The sequence below is a fragment of the Microplitis demolitor genome, chromosome 9, assembly GCF_026212275.2.
Source record: "Microplitis demolitor isolate Queensland-Clemson2020A chromosome 9, iyMicDemo2.1a, whole genome shotgun sequence".
Lineage (NCBI taxonomy): Eukaryota > Metazoa > Arthropoda > Insecta > Hymenoptera > Braconidae > Microplitis > Microplitis demolitor.
Genome location: NC_068553.1, coordinates 13,686,523 through 13,708,412, shown reverse-complemented (window position 1 = coordinate 13,708,412; position 21,890 = coordinate 13,686,523). Strand labels below are relative to the sequence as shown.

The window sequence follows — 21,890 nt, the reverse complement described above, 5'->3', positions numbered from 1 at the left end:
AATTACAAAATTTAAATTTTTCACACCAACTTTTATTAAGTACATAGAGAAATAAAATTAATTAAAAAAGTTTTAGAAAACGGAAACAAGCTAATAATACATAAAAGTAATTGACATAATTTAAATATTAAATCAAGAGTTTTTAATTAGTATTTTCAGATTACTTGACAATTAGTATAGTGTTCTATAATCAAGTACACTCAAAAAAATACGCTTAATGAATTTTTTTCAATAACACGGGATATAAAGTTAAGTACACTCGAAAAATTAATTAAAATAAATAATTACCGTATATATTATTAACCACAACTCATTTTGTTAAGTAATACAAGTATTTTATAATGAAATTTAAAAAATAAAACAAATTTATAAAATCAGCGACTAGTTTGAGGTTTTGCTTTGAACGTCGATGGAAAAGCTAATGAAAAGTCGAGTCGAGTGGAAAGTGTGAAAAGTTTCGTCAACTGAATTTTTTTAGTTTCATTTTGTTATAAATAAAAAAATAAAGCTAAGTGGGCATAAGCGAACGGTATAAAGTGTATGTTTTTTTTTTTTTGCAAATCGTTCTGGCATTAACCCAGCAGGTATGGAGGATTCTCTATATACCGAATTCAAAAAGTTTCAACGTAGTAACAGCTGTGATCTGGAAAGTCTAGCTATTTTAATTGGGTCCGTGACTACACTCTACTCTGTACTCTACTCTATCTGTCCTCTATTTTCTATTCTCTGTACTCTATACTCAGCTCAGATGCATTTATATAATCGAAAAAGCACCAGAGAGTTGGCTGCTTCATAATCCAGGAAATTAACGTAAAGCTTTAAGCTCTACTTTTTATTCAACTAAATCTCCCTAAATAAAATAATAATAATTATGACGATAATAAAAAGAACAAATGCAGAATACGTATTTAGCAAACAATATTTAAACCACAGTCATTATTAATTTTGTTTTAATCCAATCGACAAGATTTCATTTTCAAAAACAGAAATATATTTATTTACAATAATTTTGTAGTTATTCAAGATAAATAGACGTTATTAATGGTTATTAACAAAATAATTTTGTTTCTTATTATTAAGACATTAATATAAAATATCGTTATATAATTAATTTAGAAGATGAAGTCATTAGATATTGAAAAAATAATACATATTATTAATACAATTATATCTAATCATTTAAGTGTTTATGGAATTTTATAATAAGACTATTATATTAAAAAAAAAAAAGTCGTTTTACGAGAGAAATATATTAAATTAATGTAAATTTTTTAAATTGTTTAAATGATTGTTACTTTTGAAAAATAAATTTCATAAATTTTTGTAAAGAAACAAAAATAGTAGAAAATTAAATTCCCTTTCTAATCACTATTTAAAACCTATACTTATCTTATATACTTTCCGAGTTATTAATTTAATTTCGAAAACTGGCAAAATTTTTTTTTTCTGAGCAGTAAATAGTAGAGTAAATAAGTAATTGATAAAAGTAATAATAGAAGTTAATCGAATAATGGGGACATATTGAAAGAGTAATATTATCGTAGAGATCGATCGGATTTCCAAGAAGCTAGATCGTACATTAAGAACCCGTTTTCAAGCTCCACATTGTAAGTGTATGTGCACCTACGACCTAGAACGGAATCTCAAGACTAACTGCACAGTAATGTATCCTTCTGTCCCTGAAATTGATCACGGTCGAGTAGTAGATTGCAGCCACTATCTCTTTAAACGATTGCTCTGTATCACCTTAAATGTACTTGGAAAAAGCACGTCATAATTCATCGCCAATAATTAATTAATTAAAATATATAACAAGTAATTATGATTATTTAATGTTTTATAAGTAGTTTAAAAGAATCTTGTACTACTTTACCTAAAGATGAATTGTGCCATCGTGTACAGGTGATTACTTGACAATTATTATTTCAAGTCCAACTGTTGACCTAAATGATTGCAATTACCATTTATAGAATTTTTCTTCTTTTTTTTTCAATTATAGTTTGTACTAATAAGGTAAATGATCCAGTGATTTACCGTGGCCCGGTTTCCGATATTTCAAACATTTTCTTAATTTATAAGAATTAAATTGTATACAATTAAAAATCAAACACTGTATATGTAAGAAAATTCTCATCCAAGTGTCGTAAAAATTTACGTTTTTTCTTAACAGTGTATGTACGATGATAATGAGTCTCAGCTGAGAGAGCTCAAAAACGTTATTATTGGTAAACTTTTGAGCTCTGCGCTGAAAAATTTTGCTGAAAAAAATCAAATATTTGTCTAACGATAGTCCCCAGTTGGCAGCACCTATACAGCACAGTGCAACAGCATGGCTCGAGTACGACAACGCCCCGCTGTTGGCCGACTACCCAGATCGTTTCGAGATCCAGTCAGGAGTCCTGTTTTCACTACCGACGAAGGTCCAAACGCCGCTAGAACGCCTGCTGACGTCAGTGACATCCCTGGATGAGGTAAGGGACAAAACAGTGGCCAAACAACAAACATTCACGGCGTACGACGAGGCGCTGCGTCTGTTTAAAGTCACGCAGACGAAAAATTACCGGACAATTAATTAATGTAACGGAACCTAAGTCCACCTCTGCCGACTGGAAGCCGAGACCTCACCCTTTTGGGCATACTTGCGCTGCACAAATCCCCTATTCTCCACCATAATATTATAAAAGCGAAACATTGAGCAAGCTTGACAATGGCGGAAGTTATAACCCTTAGGATCAGAGAACTGATGAGCTTGTGGTAGAGACAATCTTTGTTGAAACCATTAAAAATTTTAAAGGAGTTTGGGGATGCTGCAAAAACCCGCCCGATTTGTAGCCACTCCGCGACCCACCCTTCTATGCTCTGGAGCACCTCACGCTAAGGCTCGAAGTAGTAGTTCTAAGTCGGTGCATTTTAGCAGTAAGTGCTGAACGGTATCCCACCCTTTGTTGCATTGGGGACATTTGCAATCTTTTGCGAGTCCGTACTTGAAGAGTCTATCCTTAAAACAGCCGTGACCGGTTAAAATCTAGGTAAGCCAGGAATTAGGGCTGATGTGTTTGCTCGCTAGACGTTCAGTAACGTCGGGGAAAAAGTTGAATGTCATTCGTCCTGTGTCCGCTGTGGACCACTGTTCTTGCTATCTGCGAATGGTTTCTTTCCTGAGGGAGACAAGGCCTTCTACGTCATCTGGCTACACGGTCGCGTTTCCAAGGGTAGCCTGTTTGCCAGTGCGGAGATTGTAGCAGGCGCAACGTTCATCAATCACAAGCCGAATGGGCACTGCCCCCGCAACTACGCAAAGTCCCTCATACGATGCCGTCTTGTATGAAGACGTCATCGTAATCAGGGCTCGACGTTGCAGGGCCCTAAGAGCTTTCCAATCCTCTATCCCACATAGGTCACTCCAGCCTGCTGCCGCATAAGTGATAACAGGCAGGAAGTAGCCCCTGTAGATAGTGGACATTGCCGGAAAGCGCAGTCCCCATTCGGTCCGTGCGAGACGACGTAGACGACCAAAAGTTTTATCTAATTTCGCGCGCCTTGTCTTTGTGTGTTATTGGTTTGAGGTCCTGGTCGAAGAGCACCCCTAAGTATCTAACGCTCTCTTTGAATGCTATTTTTGTTTCACTTATTACGATTTTCAGTGGCTTTGAATCATACTTGGGCCTTTTCTGTCTCTTCGCTTCATAGGGGTATGGTCCTTTGTCCTTGCGTGGACCGCGTCGGGTGTACTCTCTCTTGAGAAATATTGCCTCGGTCTCGGACTCCGACAATCTAAGTTTCGCGGAACAACACCATTCCAGTATCGAGTCTACTGTCCCTTGCCCCAGTCTCTCAATATCGGCACGTGAGGTGCCTTCTATGATGACGAGGAGGTCGTCAGCATAGGCTACAAATTTACTCCCGTGTTCTGTTGACTCTAATTCTCTAAGCAAATCATCGAACATAATGTTCCAAAATAAAGGCCCTAATACTGATCCCTGTGGACACCCCCTTGTTGGCTTTTTGTTCTCTTTTCCAAATCCCCATGACAGTGAGACTGTCCTATCTTCAAAGTAACTCTGAACTGCCCTATAAACATTTTTGGGACATTCCGTTTTCTTCAATCCTTCGAGTACTCGCGGCCACCACACGTTGTCAAAAGCGCCAGAAATATCGAAGAGAAGTCCGATTGCCAGATTCTTTGTTGTCGAATCTAGCAAGCGACGCATCTCAATGATTGGACCTTCAGTCGACCTTTTGGCCATAAAGCCAAATTGTTGACTGGAGATCTTATCCCCAGCTAAGACTGTGGTGGTGAGTCTCGACTTAATTAGTCTCTCAAATACCTTTCCGATTACCGAAAGTAAACATATTGACCTGTATGATTTGGAGTCAATCGCATCTTTGTCACTGCTCTTAAGGAGCATGATAATCCCACCCTTCTTCCATGAGGTTGGGAAAACTCCTAACTCTAAGCATCTATTGTATAGTTCTAAGAACTCCCCTGACAAAATTACTTCCGCCTTTTTTATCACCTCACTCTCCACTAAGTCTGTTCCAGGTGCTTTTTTATTTTTAAGGGTCTTTAAAATTTTGTAAAGTTCGCGGGGGAAATTACCGGACACCAAAGATCAAACCGACGGGGGAGACAGCTTGAGAGTTGTTGACTAAACTCCAGAGCAACTCCAGGGCAAACAGGACCAACAACCGCGGGAAGAGTAAAACGAAGTTCACCACGTTTCTTTCCGAGGAAAATTCATAACGGGTAAATTTGTTTATTTAAATATGCAAAGAAATGATTAAAGAAACTAGAAAACAACTACCCCTTGCTTCGGAGGAGACTAATTTATCTCTACATGCTTTTCCGAGCGATCTTATTACCTAGCTTTTCCGTCGCAAGTGTAGAAAGGATTCATTATTATCGCTCTCTAGTTTCGTTCACGCAATTATAGTGAGAGAAAAATTATTCCAAGTCCCGATCAATTTTATAAAGGAAACACAAATAATCGTGAAATGAGAGAATTAAATTTTTTTAAGTCCCGATCGCTCATTCTCTCATTTCCTTCAACCGCCGTTGCGAGTAGTTAGCTCGGCCGGCCAAATTCCACGTATTTAGTATTTTCTTAAACTCTTAAACGCATTCTTTTTCTTTCATTTTACAATTTCGTTCGGTAAAATTATTTTTTTCCAATTCCCTGTGATTTTATCACTCGGGACTTGAAAGAATTTTAATCTCTCCGATATTACCTCGCTTATTTGGTCTTTTTTCACGATTCTTTCAATATTATTTCAATCTTTCATTTCGTTTAAAAGATTCACTCGAAACACAAATTTGTATTTTTTCCATTTCCCTTTGATTTCATTCGCTCGGGACTAGAATAATTTTACTCGGTCCAAATAATAATAATAATAATAGTAAGTAGGAATCATTCACAATAATCATAGTCATAGTAAAGATAGCAATAGTATTAATTGTAATAAGCATAGCTATAAGAATAAAAATAACAATCATCATAGCAGTAATATTATTAAAAGTAGTAATTAGTAATAATCGTCATAATTAATCATAATAACATAGTAATAGTAATAGTTATACAATAATAGTAATACTAAGAGTAATAGTATAGCCATAAGTATAGATTGTCTATGAGTTTTAATTTTAAAGTTATATGAACTTTAACAGAGATTGAAAACTGATTTTTTTCGAAAAATCGTTAAAATTTCAAATAGCCGTTACTTCTAAACTTATCAACCGATTCAGCTCATCTTCGAACTTAACCATGATAATTACACATAGAATAAAGATCAAAATTTCATTAAGATCCAATAAGAATTGTAGGAGCAATCGTGTCCTTAAAATTTGGTTCTATACCATGTATAGATATATATATATTTATATACATACAAATTTTTCAACGAACAATATTTTTGAACCCTATTCAACTAATTATGATAGGTTATGACAAAATCCCTTGAAAAATCGACCTTGAGGACAAATAAAATACCTAGATTTTTTAAAAAAATCTACCTAAAAAGTCGATTTTTTTGGCCCAATCTATATATATATATATATATATATATTAGGGTGTTTTTCTTTGCGACTATTTTTTTTCGCTCCCATCCCGAAATTTTGTCGAAAATACCCCCAAAAAAATTCCCTGAGAGTTTGAGCCCTTAATATTAATATTAAATACTCGAACACAGCGTGTGAAAATTTCCCGTTGAAAATACACGTAAACTTGGGTTTCATATATATATATATATATATTAGACCGATTCAAAAAAATCGACTATTTTTTTTTATTAAGTAGACCTACTCAAAAGTTTCAGTAGGATAAAAGAAGACGCCAGTTAAAATTTAAACCCTTAAAATTAATATTAAGTACTCTCGGATCGCAATTTTCTATTGTCTATTTAAATAACGTGGGTAAAAAAAGATCTCGAAATTTACTATAAATTTGACTCTAAACTCAAACAACTTTTAAACAGATAGATTTATCAAAAAATCGGAAGAAACCTGTTTTGTTTAGCGTTAGATTTCTTACTAAAATGTAGAATACAGGATGGGCTTATTTGTACAATAAGGCATTACCGAGGTATAAAATTCTGAACTTAAAAATTTTTTTTTTCCATACCCGTGATGTTATTAAAATGAGAAATAGAAAATTACAATCAGGGAGTACTTAGTATTAAACTTAATAGCTTAAATTTCAACAGGCTCCTTCCTTTTATTTTATCCTACTGATACTTTTGAGTGTGTGTCCTTGAAAAAAAAAAGTAGTCGATTTTTTTTAATCGGTCCAATATTCATATCAGGAAAAAATAATTAAATGTAACTCAAAGCCTTGATTTCTGATTAAACACGGAAAAAAATATGTATGTTATTTATTTACAATGGATGCGATTGATTAAACGTACAAATTGAAGAAAAAGCCCGGAACGGTTTTGACGATAAAACACGGAAATGTTTTTTCTTATATTTTCTTTTTTTTTCTGTTTCATTTTACTATTCTTTCCTTTTCATCTTTAGTGAAACATAGAATGTAATGATCGCGGAAGAAGCATTTCTGTGTAGTCCGTGACACACACTTTCTCACGTATCCATTTATCAACATAGTTTATGATGTTTGATACTACAAAATGTCGAGTTATTTACTAAATAATAAAACTGTAATAAAAAAATCGTATTCTTGTCAATTAAAATTGAAAAAAACATGTTTTAAAACATATACCTAAAAACATTAAAATGGACTCCAATTAAAAGTTTTACATCCATATGCATGTTTATATACCCGGGGAAAATGACTTAGGTCTGACCAGACCCGATAAAAAATGTATAGATCCAAGCATATGTGATTGCATCCAAAGAGTCAGATATGCTTGGATCCAAATTTTGGCGCTATTCAAGCGAATCCAAACAGATCTCACTGTATCGACAAATATATAAGTGTATCCAAGCAGATCTGCGTAAATGTCGATCTTTAAATAAATCTACATAGATTTAAGCACATATATCTAAAAAAGTTTCACTACATTTTTAAGAATGCATCTATAAATATGTTATACTTTTGACTATTCTAAAAACAATATCTAACCCACATCATGGATCTTATTGCTATTACCTCTTAATGCTTTTGATGAACCTATGTATAACATATATCAAAAGTCAATTGATATTGAAGTCAAAAAAAATGGATGAAGACTTCAGAAACATTGATCAAACTGATTTATTTTATTTATTCATTACAATATCAAGTATATGTTTTAAAAAACGTATGGATCAAAATCAATAAGAAAAAATCGGTCTGTCGGTTGACCCTGCGGGCCAGCCCCAAAACTTCCCGCTGTTTTCGACCTCAAAGAGCTCGAAAACATTAGTGTAGATATATTTTCGAGCTCGAAAATGCTATCACATGCAATTGTTTTTTTACGATCTTTTCAAGCTCTAACAAGTTACCTGTTATGCTGACGTTTGAAAATTTAAGAATCGAAAATCATCAATGAAGCGGTTTTTAAAATTTAGTTCCTGATTATGTTCAGTAAAATAAGTGTCTTGAGGCAGAAATCAATGTCGGGGATCAAAATCAAGATTTAAATAAATTTTGACTCATATAAGAAACAATAAAATATGAAATATCCGATAAAAATATTAAAAACTACGTTTTATCGATTTTTTCGTTGATAATATGATTTAAACTAAAAACCAAGTTCGATGACATTATATGATCAAAAGAAACCATAAAAAAAGATGAGTTGGTATGATATCAGGCACATTTTAGTACGTTATATTATGATTTATCCGGAAAAAATAACATAAAATGTTATTTTTTTAATATTTCAACGCCGATATCTTTTGAACTAATCAATCGATTTTGATAGTTGACGTGGCAATCGGCGCGTTTTATTGAATTCTAGAGCTGATTAAAATTTGAAATCGATCGCGTCAGTCGTTTCGAAAATATTTAGAAAAAACCGTTTTTCACCATTTCTTTCTCCCGCGATAACTCTCGAACGAATTATCCAATTTTGATGTTTGAGGTGGAAATCGACGCGTTTCATTGAGTACTAGATCTGATTAGATTTTGAAGTCGATCGTATAAGTCGTTTTTGAGAAATCAATAAAAAACTAAAAAAAAATTTTTTTTTTTCGTAATTCGCAAATATTTTCGAGTCTATTCGATCAAATAATCTGAAACTTACAGGAAAGTTGAAGGCCAACAAGCTCTTTCGATTGCCACCTCAACCATCCAAATCGATTGATTAGTTCAAAAGTTACAAAGAGTTTACATACATACACACACACACACACACACACACACACACACACACACACACACACACACACACACACACATACACACACTCGGACATCATTCTGAAAATTGTCAGAATAGCTTCCTAGGACCTCAAAACGTCGACATCTGATGAAAACTCGATTTTCGAAAATCGGGGTGAAAACAATAACTTCCCGAAATTTTTGAAAATCGTCGATTTTCTTAGCGGGAAGTTAAAAAAAATTTGAATTTCCTTATATAACTCAGATATTTGTGTATAATTAGACAAAAAAAAACTCTATATTTAATGTCTTATTTGCACTAGAACCCCGACAGTTCGACGATTTAGGAGCTTTACCTGTATTTAAATATTATTGGATCTGACCAAATATGACTACATATAGACACACATTTTTTGGTTCCGTTTTTTAGGCCTACAGAGCCGGGAAAATTTTTTTCGAAAAAACCAATTCATGGCTCGTTTAGGAAATTTATTCAGCTACAATTTGCTTTTTTTTGTTTCCCTGTACGATTATTTTCTGCTGAGATATCAGCCTTGAAATGATAAAGGATCCTTTGGTCTTTGATTATCGATATCTCAGCAACTAATGGTCGCACAGTAATTTAAAGGGCAGTTTAAGAAACTTGAATAAATACTTGATTTGATTAAATTCAAATATTAAACAGAACCTACGTCACTCTATAATATTAATATTTAATCCCGACAATATTAAACGGACTTTGCTTCACTCAATGTAACATGTGCCCAAAATGGCGTACTAAAACTCATGCCCACGTGACTGACTCACTCTCACATGTCTCACAATTATAAATTTACCCGGAAAACTAATTACAATGACAATACTTTAATTAACGGTTTGCCTCGCGTACAATACACTGATATAATATAACTGCACACTTGTGATCCCAAATCCAAGGTGAGGTGTCCAGGCTTCCATCCTTCCTACTCGAACTGACCCAATCCTCCATAACGACATGACCTTCCAATGCACTTGATACAATATTTACCATAACATAGGTAAATAAGGGCTCTCCCGCCGACCAAGACTCATCCAGCTCACGTATCGAAGTTGACAATGATACAGCCGGTGTTTCCGTGATATTTTGTAAGTTGCACCGCAACCTAAATATGGTGTCTTCAGGTGATGACAGAGACTGAGGCCTACCAGGCCTGATGGAATGGAAAATCCTTCCAGAATGGTGTCCAGCCGACGAGAGAGGAAGAGGCCGAGTATCCCGGATTTTTATACACTGGTGAAACGTCCTCTATAATTTGGACGCACTCTTGAAACCTTTCTCAGGATCTTGACTTAAGTAGTCGACAAGAACTGGATACGAACTACTGTAAATTCTGAAGCCGAGTGCGCAGTCGTACTATGACTAACGAGGCAAATTTAAATAATATAATAAAAAATAAATTTTAAATTTCCCGGTCACAAGGTTGTAAATATTATTTATTTATTCAATTTTTTGTGAATCTCTTTTAAAGATTACTCTGATTTTATTTTCCGAATGCGGATAAAAAAACATTGAAGGCATCATAACTTTCCGTAAAAGAAAAAATATGAAACTTATAGCAATTATAATGATTTACTTACTAAAATTTTTATTTAACACTGCATTTTAATGAAAAATTTTAGAAATTAAAAATTAAAAAACTTGATAATTTCGAATAAACTTGGTCGGAATATCAATTACCTATACTAAGTGGTTATATATCATGTTTCTTCACCTTATAAATTTCATGAGACATTATTAATCAAAGTTTGAATCGCTAAACTTTTTTTTTTTCTTTTTTCATTTTTTTATTCAAATTACAATCATTTTTGTCAAAAAATGAAACTGAAACTGTTGTGATTGACATTAATTTTGAAATAGTTTTATTACTATATAATATATACATTTATAGAGTAATAAATACCAATAAATCAACATTGTTAGTATGTATTAGAGTATTTGAGTAAAAAAAAAAAAGTATAAATTTGTTATAGATAAATACAGAGTAGTATTTTTATTCAAACCACAAATTCCATTGGACCCGTTACTTGCGGTGTACTCAAGCGTCGATTTCTAAACGAATGTTGACACACGTCTCATTGGTTGTCCATGTCCACAAAAGTTTAACGGTTTGGAATTGGATCCACTGTGTGTGCTCTTCGAGAAGTTCGACGCGTTCGCGTAAAGGACGAACAAAGTACAGAAAACAAAAAAAGTAAAGAAGGGAAAAACTAATTTGGAGATGAAAAGTGTCATTTTAACAGAACTAGGAAATTGGATTTTCTTTGCGATAATAAAAAAAAAAGATTCAGTATAAATAAATCTACAAGGTTTTTTAATAATTTATTTAAAAAACTTCAATCAAAGCTAAAAAATTTAGTGTTTTGGTTTGCAATATCCATGTAATTATTTCAACGAGATATTGCCGATAGTCATTGAAAATATCATTTAAGTATTCAAAATATCTTTTCAATTTTAGTCTTATTACAAAAATTTCATAAAAAACCTAGTTGCAAAATTGTACCAGGTTAGTTATTTGAAAACTCCTGCATTCGTAAAATAAATCATAAAGTGTTTAAAATAAAATTAAAGTTTTAGAAAAATTACCTTTCTAATGATTATACATAATATAATTTCATACATGTAATGATATATTGTCAATAAAATTAGTAATCTTCATTTTCCTGCATAAAAAAATAAACAAAGTAAATAAAATTAAAATTCTAAATAAATAGCTCCGGTAGATAATTAAAAAATGCATAAATTACTAGGTTATGATGAAATAACTTGATATATTAGTGGTGTAGCATGCTATTTGCTCTGAAATAAATATCTACCTACATGGTACCGATGCAAGTTTACACACGTGGCAACATATGTATATCTATATATTGATAAATGCATACACGAGATTCGCGATCATCTTGACTGCACCGTAATTATTCGGACAAAGAGCTACTTAAGATTTAATTAGAGCTTGATTGTATATGTATTGCAACGTGACCACGGATGCATAGCGCGACCATACTACCGCTCTAACATAACAAGAGATGAACTCAAAGCCTCCTGATAATAGTAATAGTAATAAGGATATTTGCTACGGCAAGTGAACAATGACCGAGTAGATTAAACGCTAAAACCACACATATATTGCCATACCTCTTTTATTTAAATATTTATTTAATATAGTAGCAAAATGCGGTTTAAAAAAACCGCTATTCTATTCACAATAGTCCCTAAAAATTTTAAATATAATTAAATATTATGTGAAAGTTTTGATAACACATTCAAGTTGAAGAGTCCAAGACTCTAGGTAATAGTTTGCTATATGTTTATATGCATATAATATGTATATATAGACATAAGTTTACGTATTTATATTTACATGAATATGTATAGTCACTTTTACTCCAGGACCACTTGAATAATTATCGTCACTTAAGTAGTAATTCTACTATACCGTCGCATTTTATACCGATGAAAGTTTTTTATTCACTCCTCATTACTCATTGAATAATCAATTTCTTTTAGTGATTTACTTCTTTTTTTTTTTAATTTTGCTATATAAATTTTCTTACGTCAGTAAATAGAAACAAATTCACTTTTTTTAGTTTTTTAGATGTTAATAGTTGTTTAAAAAAAGAAACAAAAATACCACGGAACGATAGTTATATTTTTAACTTCCCGCTACCAAAATCGACGATTTTCAAAAATATCGGAAAGTAATTGTTTTCACCCCGATATCGACGTTTTGAGGTCCTAGGAAGCTATTCTGACTATTTTCAGAATGATGTCCGAGTGTGTGTATGTGTGTGTGTGTGTGTGTGTGTGTGTGTGTGTGTGTGTGTGTGTGTGTGTGTGTGTGTGTGTGTGTGTGTGAGTGTGTGTGTATGTATGTAAACTCTTTGTAACTTTTGAACTAATCAATCGATTTGGATGGTTGAGGTTGCAATCGAAAGAGCTTGTTGGCCATCAACTTTCCTAAGAATTTGAGATTATTTGATCGAATAGACTCGAAAATATTTGCGAATTACGAAAAAAAAAAATTTTTTTTTAGTTTTTTATTGATTTCTCAAAAACGACTTATACGATCGACTTCAAAATCTAATCAGATCTAGTACTCAATGAAACGCGTCGATTTCCACCTCAAACATCAAAATTGGATAATTCGTTCAAGAGTTATCGCGGGAGAAAGAAATGGTGAAAAACGGTTTTTTTCTAAATATTTTCGAAACGACTGACGCGATCGATTTCAAATTTTAATCAGCTCTAGAATTCAATAAAACGCGCCGATTGCCACGTCAACTATCAAAATCGATTGATTACTTCAAATGATATCGGCGTTGAAAAGTTAAAAAAATAACATTTTATGTTATTTTTTCCGGATAAATCATAATATAACGTACTAAAATGTGCCTGATATCATACCAACTCATCTTTTTTATGGTTTCTGTTGATCATATAATGTCATCGAACTTGGTTTTAAGTTTAAATCATATTATCAACAAAAAAATCGATAAAACCTAGTTTTTAATGTTTTTATCGGATATTTCATATTTTATTGTTTCTTACATGAGTCAAAACTTACTTAAATCTTGATTTGGATCCCCGACATTGATTTCTGCCTCAATACACTTATTTTACTGAACATAATCAGGAACTAAATTTTAAAAACCGGTTCATTGATGATTTTCGATTCTTAAATTTTCAAACTTCAGCATAACAGGTAACTTGTTAGAGCTTGAAAAGATCGTAAAAAAACAATTGAATGTGATAGCATTTTCGAGCTCGAAGAGCTCGAATATATATCTATACTAAGGTTTTCGAGCTCTTTGAGGTCGAAAACAGCGGGAAGTTTTGGGGCTGGCCTGCAGGGTCAACCGACGCCCAGAATTTTTTATATGTGCCAATTAATTTCTTTAATTTAGAAAACAAATACCTTTATTATTAAAAGATTGCCTAAAAATTAAATAGTAGAAAAAAAAAATGTTGGAAAATCCAAAAGTGCACACCTCAATCGGTAATTTTATTTTTAATCATTACGTTTATTTTATAATATTAATTTTTTTTTTTTGCTTCTGAATTTTTATTCAACTTGCAAATTATCAATTTGATTTTTTTATCTCTTATTTCCAGTTTAATATTTTTTTATTAGTATTTTTAACTTCCGTTAAGAAAATCGGAGATTTTCAAAAAATTTGGAAGTTATTATTTTCACCCCGATTTTCGGAAATCGAGTTTTCATCAGATTTCGACGTTTTAAGGTCCTAGGAAGCTATTTTGACTATATTCAAAATGACGTCCGAGTTTCTGTGTGTGTGTGTGTGTGTGTGTGTGTGTGTGTGTGTGTGTGTGTGTGTGTGTGTGTGTGTGTGTGTGTGTGTGTGTGTGTGTGTGTGTGTGTGTGAACCCTTTGTAACTTTTTAACTAATGAACCAATTTGGAAATAATGAACACCCTACTACGCAGTTCTTAATTATTAATAAAAAAAAAATTAGTAACAATTAATAATGAAATATTTGATAAGTAAAAATTTTTTTGTTTGAATATTACGTGATGATTTTTCAATTTTCTTTATTTAAAGCAATAAATTATATAAGACACAGTAATGATTATTAATAAAAAAATCTAATTGTAAGTAATAAGAATAAAGTTAGACATTTATTATTAATAAAATGACTGCAAGAAATTACAAACAATTTTATTTTATATTTTTTAATAATAGGTTGATCGAGTAATCAAGATGAGTTTGACGACTCACTGACACCATTTCTCGTTTACTAATCGATACTAATGTCCTACCTATATATATACATATTTACTTCTATGTACTACTATTATATACTTCATAGCTACTATATAACGAGTTTTGTTGGCATATGCGGAGATACAGAGCAAAGAGTGAGGCTTGTTAATTTTACGTCTAGTCTAGTCTAGTCGAGTCAATACTCAGCCCTCTCTACACATAAAAATATGCCCATACTTTCGACCAATTAATATTAGAAAGTTTTATTTTATTTAAAATATAAAATATTAAATTCTCAAATCATAAATTAAAGTAACATTATAAACTCTCAATATGTCAATATGTAAATCTCTGTTTCGAGACTAAAAAGAAAATAATTCAACATTCAAATAAATAAAAAATAAATAATAATAATAATAATTCAGTACATTTACGTTCCTCAAATGTCATATTCAATATTCATTTCACTTGCAATCGTGTGTCCCTGATAATTCGAGTGCAAAAATAAAATAATAAAACAATAAAACAAAGCACAATAAACTAAAATCAAATAATAAAAATAATAATAAAAAAAAAAAAAAAAAAAAAAAAAAAAAAAAACGAGTACTTTCATGAATTTATAAATTATCACGAAATCTATGACATGTCGAATTTCACTAAATATGTCACGAGTGTTTAAATGTTACGGGTGTATACTAATATTCAATTGTAATTTAAACGTCTTCAATTCCCTTCCATATATATACATATACATAGACAAAGTATAATAAGAATAACGATTAATTTATTTTATATTAACTTAATGTGTTGAAAATTAAATTAATTTCTTTATGATTATCAACTTGAAAAATTTTAAACGAATTCTTTTTTGATATTTAATAATAATATACTATAATTTAAATTTGTATTTTAGTTTGAGAGTCGGAAAATATATAGTAATCATAATAAAATATAAACTGATGTAAAATACTTAAAAATTTATATTTAGAAAGTTTAAGAAAAATATGCAGATACTTAGGCGTCCTTTAAAAAAATGTGAATTAAAAAGAGCGGAATGAGATAGACAGAGTGCCATATTTTTTATTCATTATTATTATTATCATTATTACTATTATTATTGTAGTTGTTGTTGTTATTGCTGTTGTTATTATTATAAATGGAAGAAAGATCGAAGATACGAGTCAAGGGACATGAAACGAAGCAGTCCAAGTAAAGGCAACCGGTCTAACCACATGTTTGTCCCGGGAGTCTGTGCAACGGGATGCGAACTCTCTTCTCATCTCTACACAACTCTGTACACAACACACCTACATATGTACTGATACTAATACTATAATGCTAATACTGATACTAGTATGTACTCTATACTGCAAACGAATGATGGCGATCGCTGTTGAGCTTTACTACCGACTACTGATGCTGCTGTTACAACTGCAATGTCCACACTGCTCATTGCCTGGTTGCTATCACTATTTTTACCTGATTGAGAAATCACTCGACTATATAATTAGTTTATTGTGTGTATTGATTGCAATAGTAATAATAAACCAATTTAAAATTTTTCAATGTTGAAAAAACATTAGCAAAAAACAATATAATTTTTTTTTTTTAATTTATGTGAGTTGATACAAAGTATCTTGATTAATTTTGCGGAATATGTATTATATTATGAGAGTTTATTGATTAAAAGCTCGACAATTTAAATATTAACAATTTATAAAAAATTATTATTCTATGAAATTGGGATTTTCATATTCAAAAAACTGTGGTCATTTTTTTTTTGTTAAATTTCAAAAATTAAATTAATATTTTCATAATAGTATGGGAACCATTCCCATAATATTATAAGAATGATTCCCATAATGGTATAGGAACTAATCCAATTGCATTATGGAAACCATTCCTATAATATTATGGGAATATTTCTCATACTACACTGATAGAAGGATTTCTTAGTATTAAAAAAGATTTGTTAATATTTAACAAATTATTTCTTAACGGAGCTTTATTTAAGAAATATTTATTAATATTTAACAAATCATTTCTTAAACATCATTTTTTTGTATTTAATAAATATTTCTTAGCATCTAATAAACGATTTGTTAATATTTAATAAACGATTTCTTTCCATTTAAAAAATGATTTATTAGTATTTAATAAATCACTTTTTAACATTTAATGAATCACTTTTTAATGATTAATAAATGAATATTTTATATTTAATATATTTTTTATTATTTGAACAAATTTTTTTTTTATATTTAAGAAATTATCTATTAACTTATTTATTAAAATTTAATTCATAAAATCACACAGTTCAAGAATATATATCTATATATGTTTTTGCATGCAGCTACACACATTCATTAATATTTGTATTTATAAACAAAAATAACTAAAACAACCATCGTATAAAATTTTCTGTTCTTTTAATTTCAAAATACAATTTCATAGTAATTAACACTATAACTAGAATAAACAAATTAAAATTTCTTATATTAAATTACGCTGAGAAATAACATAAAATCCGTTTGATAGTACATGTGTTTTTAATGGTTTTATATTTGATTAAAATTGAACTGAATAAAATTAACAAGGCTTCCATATTTTCATAGTTATAATATGGATGACAATTTACAAAACACGTCTGATATAAATATTATTTAAGTATATGAGAGCTTCAGTTGTAGGTTACGTTTAACCAACAATGCAAGCTAGAACGGAGTAAACAATATGACGTCGCAACGACACACACATATAGCTTTTTTAATACTTGTACACCACTACAGGCTCGTGTGTAGCCCTCTACCGACAAATTCGTCTAAGAAATATTTATTAAATATTAACAAGCCTTGTTTGGTGCTAACAAATATTTCTTTTATGTTAATAAGGCTTTGTTAGCATTAAAAATATTTCTTAATAATAAAGAAGTTACTTATTTCATTATAATAAATATTGTTAATAATTACTAAATATTTGTTAAATCCAAAAAAGTCAGTTGAGAAAAATTTAATAAATCAATTTATTACTCCTAAACAAATCCTTCTATCAGTGTATGATAGGAACCATTCCTATAATGTTATAGGAATGATTCCTATAATTTATGGGAGTGGTTCCTATAATTTATAGGAATAGTTCCTATATATCATGGGAATGGTTCCCATAATATTATAGGATGTATATTCCTATAAATTATTGAAACCATTCCTAGAATGTTATGGGTATCATTCCCATAATTATAGGAACTATTCCTATAGTTATGGGAAACATTCCTATAATTATAGGAACTGCTCCCATAATTTATGGTCGTAATTCATATGATGGTATAGAAAAAAATTTCATAAAATTATGGGAACCGTTTCCATAATTTTCTTTCCATGTAGATAACAACTATTCTATTAATATATATTTTATTTTAATCGATATCGTATAGTAATTGAAAAATTAAGTAAGAATTTTTGAAAGATATCATATGATGAATTCTGGTAAGGTCTTCACTTATGACAGTAATTTTTATTTCATTTTTCATACTTTATATATACCTCATCTCATAAATCTAAGTAATTTACCATATACATATTTACAATAAATATATGAAAGTATTCGCTTCCGAAATAACGACAGCCAAAAATTACTTAACTAAATTTTAATACTTAAAATGAATTTTTATAAAATAAATTGAATCGTTTTATTAAGTAAAAAATATTATGTAACTAAACCAAATATATTAATATTGATATAAATTATTGACGTTCAATACCAAATAATTATTAATAATAATAATAATTAATAGGGATGCGTATCGTGTGTTGGGCCATTGAACTAAAACTGGAAATGGTATGGACATATAGAAATATGCATTACGTGTCAACGTGCAACGGTATGTTGTACGATGGTCATTTACAATTTAAATTTAACGTTTACCAGACCATAAATATATTGCCGAGAATCAAGAACTACGTTATGTTATTTACATTTATTTATTTACGTGTATTTTTTAAAAGCTATATCACGCTCTATTCCGAAAAATAAATTAATAGTAAAAAATGTAATTAAGTATTCGAATTTTAATGCAGTGTTTTTTCGTTTGCTTATTTATTTATTTAAATGTGAAGCAGAGTAAACTAAAATAAAAAATATAAATAAAAGAGAGAAAAAATATATGACGCGGATGTCTGGATGTTGTTCTATATTCTGATACTGATGTACATTTTTATGTAGAGATGCAAAAAGGTTCAGCCTAGCGAATATAACATAAGGTATGAATTTAAGTCGGTCTACAACTGGAGAAAGTGTATATGTAAAGGAGATAGGAGAAATGGAAGAAGAATGGAAGTAAAAAGTAGAATAGTATAAAATGTAAAATATTAAATAAAGACAAGAGACAACGAAACACTAAAATATGCGTCGTGTAACGCGAGAGGATGGATTCTAATACGTATGCTTCCTTCTTTTTTTTTTTTTTTTTTTTTTGACATAAACCAAAATTTACGACTAATGTAATTTCTTATACATTTTCAAATATCAAATACAACATAATGATAGATTCAAACTCTACTTAAGACGCGTTTTCATTTGTTTCTTTATTCGCACTGAACTGGATAAACGGTACTCTTTGTTGCACTTGTACAGTAAATGGGAATTTTGTCCATGCTTTTCTCGTAAACAAATGGAAGTTATCAAAAAATTGAAGTGCACTTCGCTAGTTCATAGAGTAAAGCATCGGGTCTGTGTCTTTATTTTGCGCTTAGAGCTTTTATTTCAGAGAAAAGCTGGGAAAAAATTATCTGAAAGAATAGTAATTAATTTTTTATTCAATTTATGAAATTTTGTTATTACTGACAGTTATTAAATTAAGAAGTGTAAAGGTGAAAGTAATTGATAGTAAAAAAAAATTTCTTGGTCTGTGTCATCAAGAGTTATTTGTTTTTAGATAATTGGAGAGAATTTTGAGTAAAAAAAAATTATAAGATATACACGGAAAAAAATGAATTATATAAATTGAGAACGACAAGTAATATAATGATAAAGTGATCAGTAAATACTATCATTCTAAATAGTAATTTTTTTATTTATGATTAAAACATGCATAATTACAGGATAAGCATGAAAATTTCTTGTCTATACAAGAAAAATTACTATTTGAACTTTAAAAATCGTAACTGATACTCAGAAAATTGACAAAACGGATTGTAAAATTTCTTATTTGAAATGTTAAAATTCCCCATATCAACATCCGGGTTTCGGGTTGTAATTTCAAACACTAATTTTTAAAGTTTATTTTTTTTTTTAAATGACCACAAAACTAAGTTTCTTTACAAATCGGCAGTTTCATCCCGATTTTTAACATTTCTATAATGGAATAGAACACTTATCAAATGGTTTGGATATTTTAATTTTCCATAAAAATTAAAATTTCATAAAAAATACTCAACTATGTGAATGAAATTAGAGAGTAGCTATTTTAATTACCACGCAATAGCCGTACTTTTAAGAGCGATAACACTCACTGTATAAAGGATACTGTTTTTTTTTTTTTCTTGTGTGACAAGATCGCGTAGGAGGTAAGCGATCCGTCAACAAGATATCTCCTATTTCTTTAATAAAAAATTGTCACAATAAAAAATATATTTATAAAAATCTTATACAGCCACCATAAATTTCTAAAAAATTTAATGAATAAGAATGGACAATATTTATAATGATAATTAATTATTTGAATCTATACAATGCGTATTAATAACAAGGCAGTGAACTTAAACGTGTAACTAATACCACAGACTACTCTATACCACGTATTATGGTTCGAGGCTTTTACCTCATACTCCCCCTCAAAATAATTATGCATATATATATATAAACTCACTAAGTTATAAACAATCAACGTGTTAGCCAGGAAATGAACTGGATTACACCGTTGGCTTTTGTAATGGGCAATAGTTAAATCACAACGAATAATATATATATATATATATATATATATATATATATATATTTATATTTATATATATATATATATATATATAAAGATGGATATATGTATTTATGTATGTATATATATAATGTGAAATTTTGGAGTAAAAAAAATCTAAAAAGGAAGTTAATGATTTTACAACATCCCAATGGGCGGAGTGAGATAGAAACTCAAGGACACGCGATCCTTTACTTATAACAACCTAACACGATTTTATTACTAAGCTACTTTAAATAAAACCCGTAACACGAAAAATAAAATAAAATATGAAAGAAGGCAATAAAAAAAATTTTTCATCACGAATTAATAAAAGGTTAAAAAAAATGTAAACACTAACCTTGTAAAAAGATGACAGCTCGAAAAAAAACAAAGAAAAGAAAAACAGAACTAAAAACAAATCACTCACTGTTACTTGGTAATAAATTAAAAAAATTAACGGACGCAATATTAATTAGGTTTAATTATTTATTTTATAAACTTTGTTATTTATTACACGAACAGCAACGCGTGAAACAACAGTCTGACGCGAGAGACCGGGTATAACTGTCGCTCACTCGGCACCGTTGTCTGTAATATCTCGACAGCTACAGGGAGCCAGTCTACCGCGTATTGGCTTGACCACCGCTGCTGTCAACGACACGAGGAGTCGACCAACCCTGCTGCAGATCCCCTCTCAAATCGGCTGGGGCCAAAGCCCAATCTGTACTGCGCGCCCTTTCTCACTGCCGTATCATCTCCCACTATTTTAACCTGCACTCACGACTGCGCGCGGAGTTTATCGGAGACTCACGATCCAACCGAGTGGTTACGAGTGCGCCCGAAGATTTTTAAATCTGCATCTTGGGTTTTTTTAATAATAAATATTGATTATAACAAATCCCATTAACACTAATATTACATCTATTGTTTGAAGAAATTATGGATATTTTTCTTTTTTATTAATTTTGAATTTTAATTTGTTCGCGGGCTTTTTTAAATACAGGTAGAATAAAAACGACGTAATACCGACATACTTATATGTATATGAGGCATTCCACGCCAAATCAACCACTTTTGACCCTGATCCTTTAAGATTAGGCTGAAATTTTGTTACCTTTTTCTACACTATAAAGGACATTTTTTAGAATTTTTTAAATAATTCACATTCTATTACTCTTCAATCTGCACCATATTTATTATTCTTCACTCAATGACGTACCTTGTTTCGTATACTAGACAATTACCATTCGTAAAAAAATAATTGCCATCTCGCAGCTAGAATGGAAAGTACACTGACAAAACAATTTCTTTATATTAAATATATTGATGGAGTTGATACTTTTTAATAATATCTTATTTATATTAAAAATATATTATTGACAATAAATATATATATATATATATATATATATATATA

General features: G+C 30.5%; 1 protein-coding gene across 2 annotated transcripts in view; it reads right to left on the bottom strand.

Moving 5' to 3' along the window:
• The window catches only part of LOC103578637 (putative polypeptide N-acetylgalactosaminyltransferase 9), a 295,869-nt gene extending 274,698 nt beyond the window's left edge, over positions 1 to 21,171 (bottom strand). For both annotated transcript variants that reach the window (XM_053741866.1, XM_053741872.1), the window contains exon 1: positions 20,832 to 21,171. The gene's annotated coding sequence lies outside the window, so the exon portion shown is untranslated. The remainder of the gene's footprint in view (positions 1 to 20,831) is intronic.
• Positions 21,172 to 21,890: the final 719 nt, after the last annotated feature.